General features: G+C 40.2%; 1 protein-coding gene across 1 annotated transcript in view; it reads right to left on the bottom strand.

The window, feature by feature from the left end:
• Nucleotides 1-13872, bottom strand: part of arhgef19 (Rho guanine nucleotide exchange factor 19) — a 38435-nt gene extending 24563 nt beyond the window's left edge. Inside the window, exon 1 of the mRNA XM_042492001.2 lies at nt 13524-13872. The gene's annotated coding sequence lies outside the window, so the exon portion shown is untranslated. The remainder of the gene's footprint in view (nt 1-13523) is intronic.
• Between the last annotated feature and the right edge of the window lie 347 nt (nt 13873-14219).

Genomic DNA, 14219 nt, shown 5'->3' with positions numbered 1-14219 from the left:
ACTCCATACTATCCAAGAGGAACTAATTGTCATTATGTACCAGCCAACAGTGGACTCATGTTGCATTATCCTATGTTTGGACATGTTTTTCTATAATGTACCACAAACAAATTACATTTCTATGCGTACAGACTGAGAGTGTATATTGAAGTATATTAAAAAACTTGATTGACATTCAGTGCTCGTGAAAACTGGTCAGGTCAGTATCGTCAGGGACTGAACAACTTTAAAAGGTCTAGTCAAAGGTCTGATGTTACATCATTTACATAATTAAACCTAAAAAGAAAAAAATCTTACTGCTGATCATTTTATGTAAGGTTTATTCTGCTTGGATTATAGTTTTCTTGCTTTTTTAAGGCTCTAAAATACGGATTTCTCTCCTGCCTTCTAGGTAGCCCTTTATTTTAATACAGTATAGAGCTTAAAACTTATGAAATCACCTAAAAGCCAAGCCTTGAATTTTAATGCAAGACTAATAACAAATCACTTTTCAGGAGACTGGTGTCTTTATTAACCTTATCATGCTATTTGTATCATATTTTGATACATTACATTCTAATAGCCTTCATGTCACCCACATTAACATTACTAAAGCCTGTTTAACGGCCCATCTGCAGTCTGAAAGGCTGCTGGGGAGAGGAGTGTTAAAAGCGACGTGTGTGAATGGGTCGTTCAAATACCAGCTCCAACCAGGAGGGAGAGCTCTGAATATGGATATAAACACTCACACACACTTTGGTCCCCTCTTGGCAAAATCTGAAAAATTTCACCAGAGGCCATAACACATGATTTTATGATGATTTAGACCATGTCAAGTGGGGACTTAAAAATGTCCCCTATTAGTTTGCCGTTCCCTGTTGGTGACTGTGTAACGATGAGTATGTTCCCTGTTATATATATGCGCGAGTGCACACACACACACACACACACACACACACACACACACACACACACGAGCTCCAGACAGAATAACCAACCACAACAGACAGCAGACAAGACAGACGGAGGAAGAGGGCACATCTTCAGCACTCTCACCTTTCACCTGAGATCTATACTCATCCGTCACTCTGGTTGTTGTCGTCCCACATTAGCTGGCAGGCACCTTTTCTGATTGAATATTCACAGTGAGCGTCTGGTTTAAACCCAGCAGCGGGTCATAAAGTTTGCTCTGCTGACAGGTTGTTAAAACACACACTTGTGAGGCTCTGTCGTTTCTTCCCCTCCTGCTTCCTGAGCAGGTAATCCTCAACGTCTGACTTAAACACCAGGTAAAAGGGACTGATGCTCACATACAACACATACAGCCTTGTATGAACTGTATGTACAGACAGATGCAGAGGTGCACTGATTTTACTCGGTCACTTGTCTCGATAGTCACAGGCCAACAGTGTTTTGTTCCTTTGATTTCAAATAACAATAAAAAAGTGGCACTGTATAACCAAAGGAAGTTACAGTAGGCTATTTGTAAGTGATAATATTGTAAATTATTATGTCAGGCCAAGCAGCTATAACATGTCTGCTCCCAGTTAATTTGAGTTTATATGAAAAGGGAATCTGCAAGCCAAGAGGCTATTTTTCATCTGTAGTCTCCTGGCTAAGATGTTATAAAAGGGTTCCTAAAATACAACAAAGCATAAAAACAAAGACACAGGGCATAAAAAGACATTAAAGACTTTGGAAAACACATGAAAGAAAGAAACAAACAAAAAACAAGAACAGGGCATGCAGGTCAAAGACAGGCAAGAAACCTACAAATTTTACAAGTACTAGAAGCAGAGGGGACATATAGAACAGCATTGCTATTTATAGGTCATATAAATAGCAACAGAGTTTAAGGTTATGTGTCTTAAACATTTGTGTTTTCTTGAAGCAGTATTTACTGTAGCATTTAGCCTATCAATTAGCCTTGCAAGCAAAGCCACAATAACTACTCTCAGAGCTGATTTCCTGTCTGAATGCCAGTTGTGAACTGTGTATCTCTTTTTTTCTATTTGTTCAAAGGAAACACAGCCAGCACACTCAAACACACAAAGGCGTGCAACTGTCTCACATCTAGCCATCACTCCACGGCACATTCGCTTAGCCACATTAGCTTAGAAAAGTGTCTACTGTGTCTCAATGCATACAGCGCAGCAGAGATTGAGACCGAGTTTGATATGCAAATCTCACCACAAGTTCGTCAGCAGCTGTTCTGATACTTTTTGTACATTACAAGTTATTCAGGTGTCATGGAATTGTTTACATTCCCATTTCTTTCTTAGCATGTTAACTTCTTGTCCATGTTGGCCTAAGAAAAAAAATGATTTTAACATTTTGTTCTAAAATCCATATTGTAATAGAACAATGACTGACTTAATGCTGGTTTCAAACTTAAAAAACAACTTTATGCATGTCTTTATTTCAATTTATTTTATTGTCGGGCCTTTTTAAGAACACCTCAGCCAGCCGTTTTTGATCATAATATAATCTTGAAACCCGAAATGAGTATCCTTTAAAGCAGGGACACTCAACTTGCTTTGCCTGCTGGACACTTTTGAAAACTGACAGGTGGCCAGAGGCTGGTTAATAAACAAACAGTAATAATGTTTTTCCCTTTCAACATTTGCTGTCCTCACTCTGGTCTGCAGGAGTTAAATCCATTCACAGCAACCCCATACATATGAGATGTACGCAGTGGTGTTTCTAGGATTTGAGCATTCAGGGCTTAGCTGGGTCTGGCGTTACGCCCCCCTCTTTGTTTTTTTTAAACAAACAAGGTCAATTTTGATTTTTTTTTTTCTCTCCAAAATTCACTCTGGCATCTATTTACATTTAAATGACAAAAAAAAGTAATTATAATCAAACATTTTCCTTTTGTTTGTTTGTAAGATAAATGATACCCTCCAGTAACAGATATATATTTGTAATTTTGAGTTTAATTATCACACTGGCACACACAGTAAATCTTTATGAAATATTTACATTGTAGCAAGTATAACATTAAACTGTACACCTGTAATTTACAAGAATATAGGAGAGGCATAAATGAATGCTTTTCCCAAAAGTATAACTTTGTTTATAATAGTGTTTGTTTGCCTGCAAAATCACAGAGTGGAAATAATAGTTTACCTTCCTTTTTATACAGCGCACATGTGCTGTGAATATGAGGCTGCTGAAAAGCCACACCTGCTCTTGTGGCAACGGCAGGCAGCCCGGGTCAATGCTATCTCTCTCTGTTTCTCTCCTCACACACACATACGCTTGCATGCACGCACACAAACAGGAGTGCACACACACACATACACGCACACAAAGTAGTGCAGGCACAAATGGTTACCTGTTCCCTGCTGCAGACAAAGGCAGCCTTTGTCTGTGTGCCTGGGCCAGGCTGCCCTGAGCACAGGACACCTGAGAGGGTGTGGGAACTGCTTATACTGATCCACTCATATAGTGCAGCCACTGAGCCATATAAACATATCCAGAGCACTGCTGCATAATGACACAAGCTCATTGGTGTCTGCATGCGATTACTGGCTGGTTATACTGTAATCCTGCTGTAGATGTTGAGTATTAACCAAACTTAAGTCACCTCTATCTGCAGTCTGTCACATCAGATTAAGTATTATTCATTATCTAGCCTACAGTATATTGTTAAGAACACCTATGTCTCAATGTCATGATCATCTTATCTGTCAATACTATCCTAATGGATGAATGTTCATAATCCTCCACCAACAGCCGAGTCGACATAAATCATCACACTCTCTGTAGAAAATTAGCTATCTGCACATTTGATCACGAAACCTCAAAGATCCCATAAACTGACAATAAGCTTCACCGCCACATTTATCAAAACATGAAAGCATCCGATTACAAGGGCTGCACATTCCTCACACTGATACAATTATATCTCGCTATTAAAATTTCAATTCCAAAGACGTGTAATTTCCCTTGTCACAGCAGGGTGTTATTTGTGACTGTTATGGACTTTGCTGCCAGTGTCTCCCCCTGTAATTTCACTAGGCTTCCCTAAGACGCCATGTCTGCATGTAGCAGTTAATGAATGGCACTCTGGCATGCTTTTAATGCCAGCAGCCATACAAGGAGCATTTTTGATTGTGATTTTTTTTCATCTTTTAGGCCTCAGAATAATCCTTTAATGGCGTGTATCGCATGAATATGAATATAAATCCATTGCTGATTCAGCTTCACGACGAAGCCAAATGTTGTGTAATCACATAATTAAAGTTTGTTTGACGTTAGCCAAGGGGGAGATGAGAGTGTTAAAACAAATGGATTCACTGCTGAAGTTGTTGGTGGTTCATCGAGATGAAGAAATTCACTTCTGCACTGTTTACTTTTCTAATGTTAGGGAGTATGATGGTAACACTTCTTTAAAGCTGAACTGTGGAGGAGGCTTCAGAGAGGAAAATGATCATAATATATCTGCACCTGGTGTTTAAGAGTTTAAGAGTGTTTAAGTGTGTGTGGAATTTGGGTTTCACGGTCGATAAATGACTCATCACGTTTTCATCTATCTGATGACATATTGCAGTCTGAAAACAGCAATCTACTTTGTTTGGCTCAGTGCAGGCCATTCTCATTCACTGTATGCACTTTTACCTATGAAAAGTTCTGCACTGTAATTTGTATGTAACCCATGTTATCAAGGCTGTGATCTATGCACTACAGGCTGTCATCCCTCATGTGATGGGAGTGGAGAAAGTTGGGTGACTTAGTATAAACAACAACAAAGTCTGCGTAGTGAGGAAGGCCTGCATGCTGGATGGGTCAAACAAACACAGGACTTTGACCCAGGAGTCCGCTGTTCATACCCTTATGAAAAAACAAAGGTCAGTATAGAATCACTTTAAGTTATGTATGTACGTCAAATCACATCCCATCATCAGGTCACATTATTTCTTTTTCTTAACACAATCTAAATTTGTGAGACATCATACAAACTCCTGTATGAGAATACATTGGTCAGTGTGGTCCTGCAAAGTTGGTTACACTGTACAGAAAAACATTTTAACTTTTAACTAAAAAGTTGGTGCCCTGGCTGCCTTAAAATTTTAAGTTGACTGAATTCGAGAAGACTTGTTGAGGTAATTTTGTAATGATTCGAAATGAGTCAAATTAAAATTGAGGCAGCCCAGACAATAACTTTTTTAAGATAAAACAAATTTTTTTTACACTAAGCATTTGCATCAGTCTGACATCACTTCAAGTTGGTCACATCAACATATCATTCAAACATCAGAATAAACCTTCCCTGTATGACACCACAATTTCAGACTGTGACTTGCACACTTTTCACATCATCAGGTTGTGTTTTTTCCACAAGTAGGTACAGCATGATTTAAACAAAAATTGCTGACCCAACTATAAACATGCTGTAGTTTAATTTAGTTTATACATTAAATGTCACCCTGTAATAAAGACTCAAATACACCAGCAAATGTGTATAAACCTGCAGCTGAAAGTAGTCCCTCAGAAAATGCAATATTTACCTACCTACCTAAATATACCTAAAAATGGAACTATACATTTGTGACCAAATTCAAAAGATCTTATCTTCAGCAGGAACCAGACACTCTTGGGCTCAGTGCCACAGTCAGAATAGTGAGGTCACGTATCATGTGTATGGAACACGTGTGTATACATGTGAGACTGCAGTCTCAAAAGAAAAAAAATAACAAACACAAAAGTTTGTTTGGTAGCAAATTGGATGTAACCACAAACCTGTGATGTCTCTTCCCTCATCACAGGTTGTTACTTGAGTTTTTTTCTGGAACAAACTTCCTAAAGTTTGCTGATCTGAATACACAGATTCTCTGTGGATGTTTATCCAGCTGAAACTTAGCTTATGCGATTACTGTAAGTCAGGGTTTGCCAGGACAGAGACTCTCCCTACTCATATTTTGTGTGATATGGCACAAGAATTCTGAAACTGTTGAAGTTTTGAGACATTTCCAACGTCCCTTTTTTCAGCTGCTCAAACATGGAAGTTGCTTTGACCAGGTACCCTGGATGTAACCCATATAAGTTTAAAATTTATATTCATATTTATTTTTCCAGTAGTTTACACGGTGATAAACAAAAACCAGGTTTCAAACTGACTGAACTTTGCATGCAGGATTGAGGTTACAGTTGGTAACTCTTGTGAAAAATTGTCACTATTTTCTGAAAGAAGTACCTGAGACAGATTATTTGTTAAAAAACACAATAAAAACATGTCCCTCCTCCTATTTCTGCTGCTGCCTGGTATTTGCTTGAGTCTACCACAGGGCACCAAAAAGAACCAATCAGAGCCTAGGAGTCTCAAAAGCAGCTGCCAATATTGTCGATCGATGCTCTTGAACTGCTGTCAAACTGTCAAACTAGGCAAGACTGATCACTTGTGAATCATTATACATAATATTATTGTACTATTTTACTGTACTGTTTAGCTGTAAAATGAGAAAGTTTGTGACCTGGCCACCATGTTGGAAATAGTTGACTAAAGTACAAAGCAGAACCCAGTGGCCAAACCAACTTTCTCATTTTACAGCCAAACACTTAAGTAAAAAAAGTTTGTGAAAACATGTGAGGTGATAAATAGGCAACACAATAACAGAAACTACATTAACATTTGATCAGCCCTGCATAGTTTAACTGAAGCTGATCAGTGATCCACAAGAATGACAGCTGTGTCAGAGATCGGACCTGATTGGTTGTTTGCATGGATATGCAGTAAGGCTATTGGGACACAGAGGCAATAGAGTTGACAGGGGGATATGATGTTTTTCACAATTTTTCTGTCCAATTTAATTCCGTGCCAATGTAGTGTAAGTTTCAGCACACGTGAGCAAAGTTTTTCTTTTTAATAGAAGTTACCAACTACAGGTTTGGAGGGTGGGGGGGCATCTTCTTTTTGTGCCAGAGTCAAAAAAAAAGCTCCATTGCCTTGTTGTAAGTCAAGTTAAACAAAAAAAAACTTGCTATTAATTAGTTAGAGTGATACCAAATTAAATTAACCCCCTGCTGGAAATGGCTAGCAAGAATGTGATGTCAGGCTAAATGTACCATAACTTTGCTATGTTGATGTAAAAGTAGTACTATCTACTGGTCACAGATGGAGGTCACTAAACAACATACTGGAGGGTCATTTTAAGTTGTTGCAGTGTTAATCTGGACATCAATCCAACTTATATTTTATTTAACCCTGATCAGACTGTGGAAACTTCACAGCGTCTGTCCCTTCCCCCAGCACACAGCTTCTCTCCATGAGTGTAAGTCCAGTGTGTTTGGTCAGACAGACTGGAGTGTCCTGACAGTGTGGTGTGACCAGCTCATGTGTGTGTGTGAGATCGCAGTTTAACTCGGTCACATCAGACCACTAATTGCAAGGCAGTAGACTAAAGAGCTCTGCATTGTCTGCCGGGACAAGACGTGACATCATTTAGCGTCACTTCTGGAAAAACCACCCTCATGGTCTCTTGAGAGTTTTTGTTCCATTTTCTATCAACACTGGCAAAGATGCGACTCTGTTAACATGGCAATAGGAAGAACTTTTTTTTTAACCTAAAAGTGGTGTGCAGTGTCAAGTTATTAGTGTTCATGCTACATTTTAGCACAGAATATGTTGATATTTGCTTGTGATAGGCTGGTGTGGATCTAAAAAAGCTTTTCAAAATAAAAACCTCAAATCATCACTACACCTTTTTGCAGTCTTGTGTGCCAGTTTTACATCCAATTATCTGCATGCAAATGATGCTGTGTTGACGTAAAAACAATTAAAGGCAACTGGGAACTTGTTGATAAAATTCAGACATTATGCAATAAGTTTTTATGCTCGTTTGAGGTAGGCAGGGTTTTGTCAATAAACAATGTGGCTTTCCATTTTCTGAAATGGTAAAATTTTATCTCCAATGTGTCTCGCCTTGTGGTGAGATGATTGTGAGTTGCCAAGTTATTTGCTCAACCCAGCTGATGGGAGCAGCATTCCAAATGTACGTCTAAAACACCTGGATGGGAAATCAGGCCATGTCTTCTTGGTATTTTAATTGGTTTCATTTAAATCTCAATCAAAACAAACTCCTCAGCGAGACTTGAATTCCAATCAGAGGACGCGCAGCAGATGTCAAGGTGACGCACTAAGCTGCATGTTTTTAGGAAGATCAGACGCCCAAATGGTGTGAGAATGGCTGAGTGAATTCAGGTCACGGAGTTTCTTGGTATTTGTTCCTCTTCTCCTCCACCCACTGAGACAGGTGAGCACCCCAGAGGCTATGGAGGAGGCGGGCGGTTGCAGGGGGGGGTGCCCAAATGTTTACACATGGTGTGGGACCTCCTAATCTGCCTCTGCAGCCTCAGGCAACTTTACTCACGACCTTCTGAGACACTATGAAGATGCACACTGGCTCACACTCACACACAGCTACAACACACACCTGAATGTGAGTGTGTGCTTGAGATGCAATTTGTCTTTGATTGAAAGCGACAAGACGTAGAGAGGCCTTTTCTGACCTTGTCTCACCCGACAGGATTCCCGCTGACTGAGACGGACAAACAGCAATCTCTCATTTAAAAGGCTGAAAAAAATGGCGACCATCTCACATGTAAACGGCAAGACTTTTGGACCTTTAACCTCCCCTTCCCCGCCAGTTTCCTCTGCCACCATAACAACTGCAGTCACAGATGAGCTGACACGCAGGAGACACGCAGCCAGGATACTAAAGACACAAAGGAGCTATTGACAAACTTATGGAAATAACCTGCTCTAATTATGGTGCTTTGTCATAAGTCGCAAAAGCTACCAAGTCGATGGAGGGCCAAGCATCCAACGCGCAGTAAATCCAGAAAAGCTCATAATCAGTACCTTCTGACAAAGATGGTTATCTGTATGAGTTGAGATTCTAAGAAAAAGAGTGCTGATTTAGGATGTTTTGTCAGGTTACACGGACATATGAAAAATGAAATACAACACATTTGGGGAAAAAAACATAGTAGTGTACTCTCTGTTCAAAACACCACCTGACTGGTAGTGTTTTGAAAGTGGTTTAACAAATAGCTCAAAAACTATTTTATGTTTGACAGCTATTAAAAATGTTTTTTTCAATAACAGATATTGTGCTGCGTGAAAAAGTTATAAGTTATGCAATGACGTGACCCATCTTAACGGTTTAAATTCTGCAACTAATGGTAATACTCATTATCCAATAACCTGTGGATTAGAAAAATGTGTTTTTGATTAACTGTTTAGTCTTGTGAATGAAATGTGAAATGTCAGAAAATAAACAGAAGTCCAAAACCAAAATACATGTATTTCCAATTACACAAAACAAATATATGTATAAAAAAATCCTGAGTAACAAACAATATTTTAGGTTGATAAACAATTGGAAATAGAAAAGTGTTTTCACTTTAACTTATTGTGAAGTAACTGTTGATTGCATATTCAATAAAGCACCAAATGTGGATTAATCCACCACTGAAAATAGTTCTTCAGCAGTAAGGCTTGCTAAGAACTGCAATTTTTGGCAGTTCAAGGAAACTATTTAACCAGAAAATTTGTTTGTGACACACTTTTTAAAGATTTATGTCTTCAGTAGTAAACAATGAGAAATGGGGCTAAGAGTCAAAGACGGGGCAGGGAGGGAGGACAGTACTGATGGACAGTCTAATGCATTGTTGGTTTTGGTCTTTTTATGGGACTTGCTGCCAGTAAGAAAATATGAAATATCACCAGCATTATCCTTAACAGTCTTAGACAAGCCTTATCCTTTAATCCATCCCCAAACTAACTGGTAATTCATTTTCTGGTCCATTTATCAGCACTAGAAGCTTTGCAGTACCCGAGTAACATCAAAAGAAGGAGTGCCATTCATGTGTCTGCTGCAGTTTTAATTTGTGTTTTTATTATTCTAGTGTGAATTTCACTGAAAGGATGCGTCTTGGTTTGCTGTACTCAAACTGTCAATCAGAGCACTTTGATTCCAATCTGATCCTTTGCCACTGAGCTCTCAAGAGGCTGACCTACTTTACAGCAAATTGCTGATGCATCTCCCGCATTCATCTGCTCCTGTGTTTACTTGCGCTCTCTTCCTTTCGGTTTTCTAGCTCTCTGCTCCACTTCCGCCCCCCCTACCAGCTGAGCACTAGCAGTTTGTTCACCCACCCCCTCCTTCACCCAACTTCTTGCTTTTATTATGTGGACAGGTATGGACAAGCCATCCACTAGGCCGCCTGTTGTTTTGAAATGTGATCAGGTAAAAGTGGAACACACATAACGAGCTGACCATCCAGAAACGATTCCACTTCAGCCCAGAGCTACAGCAATAAACTATTCAGAGCCAAACTCTGAATACCAGCAGTGTCATCAGGATTAAAGGGATGAACTGAAACGAGAGTGAAACGCCCTTGAAGAAAAAGAAGAGTTGCTGCTGTCAAACACCTGGTCTGGGTTTTTTTTTTTTTTTTTCCCAGGAGAGCAACGAGGCACAAAAAAACAAAACATTTCAGCAAACTCCTCCAGAGCCGGAAAAGCATTATCTTGCACGAGTACAAATGTAAAACACACACAGTGACTTACTGGGTCACAATGTGAAATAACTCAAGGGCTACAGTGCAAGACAGGTGTGCAGCCGGGGTTGTGCTCTGCACACATTGCCTCTGGGCTCGAGTTTCTGTCTGTCATAACCTTCGTGCATGGGCCAAATATTCTCTGACACAGAGATTAACTAATAAATGACAGAGTCTGTGCACTGAGCAAGGAGTCACAGCTCTTTGTTTGCTTTAGAAAACTCAACTTTTCTGCTAATTAATCAAACCCATCACATCACTGAATTATGATTAAGTGAATGCACAGAGTTTGACGCAGTAGGTGGTCTCTTTTTAAAGTCCAGGTTTGCAGACAAGTTCAAGTCCATCTTTGTAGGCGCTCAACCCCCAGATGAGACCCTCTGACACACAGAGACACTTTTCCACATTCCCTGGATGACTCGGCAGGCTCATTCCTCTGAAATTGACCACTAAACCGAGGCGGGAGACAAACAAAGCAGCTCAGCTGTACACGTGCAGGAGCAAGAGCTGCTATTATGGGCTATTAAGGCCACTGCTATTTAGGCCACAAGCCAAAAAAGCTGAAAAAGTTGACAGGACCTGGTAAAAAATATTGGTGTCACTGAAGGGCAGGTTGCTTTCAGTCAATAATGATTTTAGCCTAGTTTTTAAAGAAAAACATGTCAGTGCAAAACAGAGCAGAGTCACGTTTGGGTTAGCAGCCAAGTGTGTGCACGTGAATTTAAACGAGGAGCACAGGTAGCATTTGCATGTGAGGCTAACTTGGGGGAGGTACGGGGGAGACGGAGGGTGAGGTGTGGCATCCTGGAACGCTTCCCCACGCTCAGACAGCCACTGTCTGAGTGGCAGGTGATGGGGCAGGTGCTCTCCAGACATAGAGTTGTGGAGGGGGGAAAGGAAGTGGGTAGAGGGAGGGGCCCTGTGGTGATTTATAAATTTGCGTGTGATATGAGCAGGCATGCAGAGGGAACTCGTGTGTGAAATGTACGGTAGCGTGCTCATAGGCTAGAAATCCAATAGCAAGGAAATCACTCATCCAAAATGTTTTTTTTCTCCCTATGTGATGACTATTCAAGAAAACTGTTATCAGACATCTGCCATCACACGGGATCTCCAGCCTGTAATAAAGTAGCAGTAAAATGGTTCAAGGTCCTGATTTATGCTTTGTGGTGGTACACGTCTGCCCAATGTGCAGGTGCTGTGTTCCAGTCCAGACATACCGTAGTTAATCAGATAATCTAAAAAAACACCCATAGCTATCTATTTGCACTCAAGCCAAAATATGTACCTCTAGACTATCCGTACACTCAGACGCACAGCAGCAGCAGCAGCAGCAGCAGCCAACTAACATGACAATACACTTAGTCATCAGGACGGCAGACAGAAGAGACAGCCATCACCACAGCACGCCCTCTCACTGATTGGAAAAAGTCTTAAAGGTGTTTGACATGTAGGTCACAACTGATTCACTGAGAAGATGCTTCCTGAGAACATAAAATGTCATAAATGTGTTAAATGCTCCTGAAGCTGTGTAAACAATCAGTCAGAGGCTCCACATTAGTAAACAAAAACACAGCGAGAAAGGGCAAAAGAAAACCTTTAACCATTGTGCTCTGCCTTTGGGAAACATATATGTACATTAACCCTTTGAGACCTGGATCAACATAAGTTTTCTTATGCTGCGTTCAGACACCTTTCACAAGCATTTAAACCGTTGAAACTTGAGAAAATTGATTTGACATGGGGAAAAAGGCAGTAAGAAACGTAAGAAACTAAAAGATGACAAGAAAATGACCTGAAATTAGCTTATAATTAAATAAATAAATGATTGGAAAATTAGGGAAAATATCAGGAAAACCATATTTATTAATTAATTATTAAAATATCATAATAAATATTTTTCAAATTGCTATTATTATTATTATTATTATTATTATTATTATTATTATTATTATTATTGGTAGTAGTAGTAGTAGTAGTAGTAGCAGCAGTAGTAGTAGTATAAATTAATCTATTTTGGCCCTTCCCTAAGGTCAACTCTAGGGTTTTTTTCTGTTTTTTTTTTTGTTTGTTTGTTTTAAATCAGCTAATTTTCAGGTTATTTTCTTGTAACTTATTTTGCCAATTTTGGGGTAATTTTTTTATCAGTTGCCTTCTTTCAGTGTTTTTGAAAGAAATCAATCCTCAGGTTTCAAAGGCTCAAAGCGTTCACACGTTTACGAGCACACACAGATGTATGTACTCAGTTAACTTCCAGTGCACGGATGTGTCTTCACCTGAAGCGACAGGCAGAGAAGGTGTGTGAGTATTATGCTAAAATGTCCCACAAAGGAGAACAGAGAAGTCTTAGCCGCATACAGTTTTTAACAACCCCTCATCCGACATACTCCAGACATGCACTTACCTGCCCCGCTCTGCAACAGCTCACTGCTGCACTGTTACCATCACATTCACCTCACTCTGCACTGCCTTGGGAGCTGCTGGAAACATTATCAATGCAAGCGGCAACTTCTTCCAAGAGAATAAATGAATAGTGAAGTTAACGATCCCACTGGCAGGATTTATGCATCTGCTTGTGCTAGATATTTGGCAGATCTGCAACTATTGTGTCAGAGAAGAGTGAAAACAAGGGTGAAACTGTCAGATTTCAGTCTGTATTCCACTGCAATGCATGTGCATATGTTGGGATAGTTTATTTAAACAGCTGGTTTTGTTAGTTGAGGCAAAATTTCCTGGCTAACAGGAGTCCTGATAATTCGTCTCATGCCCGTGTTGTTTCCTGTACCCGCATAGAAACAGTATCTAGCTTTGTTTTCAGAACATATATGCTGTCAGATAAATGCACCTGACAAGCTGCACAGCAGTGACACACAAAGCGGATAACACAGCTCAACTTTCACTCAGCAGCAAAAATCTCCCACTTAGAGCAAAATGGAATGTGAGTGCTTTGTTAAATTAAAAGTTTTTCAGTACTGTACCTCATTGGTGTTAGCTGCCTAGTGTGTGTGCTGGACGGCAGCCAGCAGCTGTGTGTGAATCCATGCCATCCCAGGGTCAGGCTGAGCCACTCTGCTATCCATTGCTGCCTTGTGTTCCTCCCGGCTTCTCTCCCCCTCTTCTCCTCTTTCAGTTTCTTTCTCCTTTTAGCAGCTCAGACTTTTTAAATCTGCGCTCCTCTGCCTGGTTCTTCTCCTTCTCCTTGTTCGCCGCCTCCTCGGGAAAACAAAAACAGGTTGAAAAACAGCCACCACTTGCTGCTCTCAGAGCTACTTACAATGCAGATCCCCTCTCTAAGCTCCTCTGCTCTCCCTTCCCTCTCGCTCCTTTTCCCTCCCTCCCTCTCCCTCTCTCTGTGCTACTGTTGGGGAAGTGCTCTCTCATTTTCTCTCATTCTCCTCCCCCTCTCTCGCCCTTCCTCTAACTCTAATAGTTATTTAGTGTCTCATTTCAGCACCTGCTTTGAGACAGAAAGAGACACAGTGAGGAGGAAGCACACAGACTTGGGGAGAAAAATGTTCCTTGGTGGAAGCGTGTACAGTGTGCATGTTATCGGCTGAAGCGTGTGCATTGTGTGTGTTCAACCACTGTGTTATATGAATGTGATGTGTGCGTTCACAATAAGTAGAAGCACTTACATGAAAAAGTGCACATTTGCATAGTTTTTGTGCATATTT

This window comes from Plectropomus leopardus, chromosome 9 (genome assembly GCF_026936395.1).
Source record: "Plectropomus leopardus strain MGB_pleo_1.0 chromosome 9, ASM2693639v1, whole genome shotgun sequence".
In the NCBI taxonomy this organism is placed as follows: Eukaryota; Metazoa; Chordata; class Actinopteri; order Perciformes; family Serranidae; genus Plectropomus; species Plectropomus leopardus.
The sequence above is the reverse complement of the archived record's forward strand: the minus strand, read 5'-3'. Positions and strand labels throughout refer to the sequence as shown.